Genomic DNA, 4,539 nt, shown 5'->3' with positions numbered 1-4,539 from the left:
AAACAAAAAAAAAAAATTGGCTCCAGCCTTTTCTTTTTCTCTTATTGGTATTTGGACACTGAAAATCTGTCAGTTACACCAGCATCTCCACTGGGCATAATGCGCATGCTTCTCGGTGTCAGCGAGCACTGCGCATGTACGCCGGGTGTCAGCAAACTACTGCGCATGCTCCTCGCGGAAAGCGGCGCACGAGATTCTTTTGATTGGCCAATGGGAAGCGGTGGAGGACCGGAAGGAGTGTGGTCCTCCTACTACTCACTCTCTCTCTCAATGAAGGTTGAGCTTCACTCCAGACTGCACCTTCTTCTCTCCAACGTCTGTGAGTACAACACGTTTTTTTTTTCTCTCAGCCCCTTTTCCTAGTTATTCTTTCATTCCGGAGTTCAGTTCTTGACTTGCAGCAAAGTTGGTTCAGGTCTGAGTCTTAATTGGCAAGCACATGGCAAATGCAGTAACAGTGTGAAGTTATAGCCTTTCTCTGTGAAATAAAACCAGAAAGGAGATGCATTGTTTAATTGGTGATATATTGGGATGAGTGACGCTGGCAAAGCACAGCAGGTCAGGCAGCATCCGAGGTGCAGGAAAGTCAATATTTTGGGCACAAGCCCTTCATCAGGAATGATGTGTGGATGTACAAAGATGTCTTAGCTACCTTCTACTCGGGCTTTCTACTCCAGTCAATGCCAGTTGTCACATAGGTGCAACAATCAATGAGCAAGGCAAGTGGTATAATAGCAAGAGGAATTGGGTTCAGAAGTGGGAATGTTTACCTACAGTTAGGGGGTCATTGAATATATTCAAAGCTGAGTTCATCCGACTTTTCAATGTTAAAAACAGTTATGGGGGAAGGCAAGAAAATGTCTTTTTTTAAGAAATATTTTTATTAGAAACTTTCAAATCTTTTATAAAACATCTATATACAAAAAAACAGAAAAATAGATGCAGTACAACCATGTCATATCACGATATTATTAATAATGAACTGCCTACGTATCTACTTAGAACGTATCTACTTAGCTTAAACTAAACTACAATTGTAGCCATATTCTTTTCCCCCAGCCTCCCCCTCCCAGGGCCCCATGGGCACCCAGACATATTCCCACGGCTATACCAAGGTCCTAATTAATATTGCTGATAAGTCTGCAACAGTATAATTTAGAAAGGGCTGCCACGTCTTGTAAAACTGCTCCGTTTTGTGGAGCACCGTATTTGTGAGGTAATCTTGGGGGAGTTGCTCCATCACAAGCTGACGCTACCCCATAAGACCTGGGGTTTTTTCCAATGTTAAAATGTTCTTCCTTGCACAGTGGGTAAGAATGTTATACAGTCTCTTCCCGTGTTTCCCCAGAGAGGGCAAATTTGGCAACCCCAGAAGAAATACCGGATCCGCTTTAACTTCAATCCCCAGAATGTCCTTACTATAGGACTCCAGTATCTCTGGATCTTACAACATGACCAACAGCAGTGTGTGAGAGTGCCTATACTAATTTTACACTTGGGACACCCTGGTGATGCTCTTCTCTTGAACTTAGCTAGCCTTTCTGTCGCACCCATATGAGCCCTGTGTAAAATCTTCAATTGCATGGCCTGTGCTTTGTTACATATTGAAATTTTCCTTACATTTTCCCAAGTATCTTCCCATACTTCCAGTGAAATATCCTCTCCTAGCTTCCAATTCCACGTCCTACAGAGTCCCTCCACATCACCTAAGGCACATCCCTTCTGTAAATTATACAAAGTACGAAATGAAAGAGCACCCGTATACCAGAGCACTCTTTTCTCCATGTCTGACCTGTAAAGCTGAGCCAGGAGCGTGGTTTTCCTCTGTGTATAATCCCTTATCTGAAAGTACCAGAAAAGGTCCCCATTAGACAATCCGTATTTCTGACCTAGCTGGCTAAATGACATCAAGACCTCCCGCTCAAATAAATCTCCCAGAGAGGCGATTCCCTTATTCTCCCATGTCTTAAAGCCAGAGTTCATTGTCCCAGGTTTAAATCCTTGGGCTCCCACCAACAGGGGTAAATGGTGAAGTCTTCAGCCAATTGCTCTTGTCTTGCCTTATTATCCTCCAGGCTTTCACCGTATTTAAAATGATTGGACTCTTACACTGCTCAGTCACGGATTTTATCTTATCCATGAATAATAGATTGACTGGGGGGCATCTCAACTGCAAGGCTTCAAAGTCAAGCCAAATCAACCCTGAATGCCCCCGTGCCCAGTAACCCAGATATGCTAACAAAGCACTTATTTGATAACTCTTCAAGTCCGGAAGGTCCACCTTCCCTCACCCTGCGAGAGCTGCAATTTGGTAAACTTAATTAGGGGGTGTCTGTGACACCAAATAAAAGAATCCAGCCAACCATTGAGCCTCAGTAATACTCATTTGGGAGCAACAATGGGAGCATTCTCATGGGGTATAACCGGCGAGGAAGAACATTCATTTTAATCAGGGCTGTTCGGCCTACCCGTGATAACGGTAATCCCTCCCACCGCTGCAAATCCTGTTTTATCCTCTCCAGGAGTTGTACATAGGTAGCTTTACATAGCTGGTGGAAGACAGGGGTAATAAAAATTCCCAAATACAAAAAACTTTTTGACGACCGTCTATACAGGAACTGCATTCCATCATTCAGATCAGGCACCTCCACTAATCCCCCAACCGGCTTCTGATTTTGTAAAGTTGATCCTGTAGGCCGAAAAAGTGCCAAATACATTAATTGTTTGAATCAATTGAGGAACTGACTCCTCCAGATTGGCCCAAGTTAAAAGGACGTCATCAGTATATAGGGTGATCTTATGCTCCCCTATTCCCAGCCCTGGCCCCACTATTTCAGGATCCCTCCTGATAACCTCAGCTAATGGCTCAATTGCCAAGGTAAATAGCAGCAGTGAAAGAGGATGCTCCTGTCGATTACCTCTCCCAATATTAAAGTTATCTGACATAGTGCCGTTTGTGATGACTGCTGCCTTAGGATCATTATACAACACCATCCCCCATCTAGCAAAGGATCCTCCCAGACCAAACCGCTCTAGGACCCCCAAATAGGTACAGCCATTCTATCCGGTCAAACACCTTTTCTGCGTCTAGGGCGATCACCAAACCCGGGATCAATCTTTGCTGGCATACCTGCACTATGTTCAATACCCACCTGATATTGTTGGAGGAGTGGGTTTTGAGAAGATTTGTAGCTCAGATTGAGTTCTGGGTGAATGTTTGCTCGCTGAGCTGAAAAGTTCACTTCCAGACGTTTCATCACCCTACTAGGTAACATTTTCAGTGAGCCTCTGGGCAAAGCGCTGCTGATAATTCCTGCTTTCTATTTATATGTTTGGGTTTCTTTGGGTTGATGGTGTCATTTCCTGTGGTGACACTATTTTCTGTTCTTTTTCTCAGGGGGTGGTAGATGGGGTCTAACTCGATATGTTTGTTGACAGAGTTCCAGTTGGAATGCCATTGTTGGAGGAGCTACGACCCTTGACACATCCCTTCTGATCTTCCAGAATGTAGGACAACAGCTTTTCCAACCTCAGGGCCAGCATATTGGATAGAATGTTAAAATTTACATTCAACAGTGAAATTGATCTGTATGAAGCACATTCTTCGAGCTATTTCCCCTTCTTTAAAATTAGGGAGATATTAGCCTCCCGAAGAGAGGGTGGAAGACAATTCTGTGTATATGAATAGCTATACATCCCCAGAGGTGGCTTCACCAACACATTTATGAATTTCTTATAGAATTCACTTGGGAATCCATCTGACCCCGGTGCTTTCTTGCTTCTTGCACCTCCTGTATCGTCATAGGCCCATTCAACAGGGAAACCTGTTCCATGTTTATACTGGGGAGGTGCAGGTTCTCAAAAAAGGACCGCATTCCCTCTGCACCATGTTCGTTTCCCTCCGACGGATATAACTCTGCAAAGTATTCTCTAAATCTAACATTGATCATCTTCAACTCAAGGGTAACTGTACCAGCCTTCTCTCTGTACCAGACATAATAGATTGGGAAGCATTTTTCTTTCCAGCCAGCTATCTACCTGGCTTATCTCCAAATTCAAACAATCTTTGTTCAGCAAAGGAGACCCTTTTTTTTGACACTCACATGTGCAATGAGTCGGGAGCAGCCCGGAGAGCTGCAGATTGACCAGTGAAGGCCTATTATAATTTGTTTCCTCAGCTATCTGCAGCCGAGTCTCCGGCATCTGTCATTGCTCCTCCCTCTGCCTCCTTCTAGTCGTTGAATATGAAATAATCAGGCCTCATAAATATGCCTTAGTGGCCTCCCACGGTATTGCCGGATTACTGGCCGTACCCGGGTTGATATCCCAGAAGCTGAAAAATGTGTTGCTGGAAAAGCGCAGCAGGTCAGGCAGCATCCAAGGAGCAGGAGAATTGACGTTTCGGGCATAAGCCCTTCTTCAGGAATGAGGAAGGTGTGCCAAGCAGGCTAAGATAAAAGGTAGGGAGGAGGGACTTGGGGGAGGGGCGTTGGGAATGCGATAGGTGGAAGGAGGTTAAGGTGAGGATGATAGGCCGAG

At 44.6% G+C, this 4,539-nt stretch overlaps 1 protein-coding gene across 1 annotated transcript in view; it reads left to right on the top strand.

Annotated features, from left to right (window-relative positions):
• Positions 1-218: 218 nt before the first annotated feature.
• LOC122543653 (zinc finger protein 208-like) overlaps positions 219-4,539 on the top strand; it is a 99,940-nt gene continuing 95,619 nt past the window's right edge. Inside the window, exon 1 of the mRNA XM_043682470.1 lies at positions 219-319. The gene's annotated coding sequence lies outside the window, so the exon portion shown is untranslated. The remainder of the gene's footprint in view (positions 320-4,539) is intronic.

The sequence above is a fragment of the Chiloscyllium plagiosum genome, chromosome 44 (assembly GCF_004010195.1).
Source record: "Chiloscyllium plagiosum isolate BGI_BamShark_2017 chromosome 44, ASM401019v2, whole genome shotgun sequence".
NCBI lineage: Eukaryota > Metazoa > Chordata > Chondrichthyes > Orectolobiformes > Hemiscylliidae > Chiloscyllium > Chiloscyllium plagiosum.
Note: the sequence above shows the minus strand (reverse complement) of the source record. Positions and strands in the feature narration are given on the sequence as shown.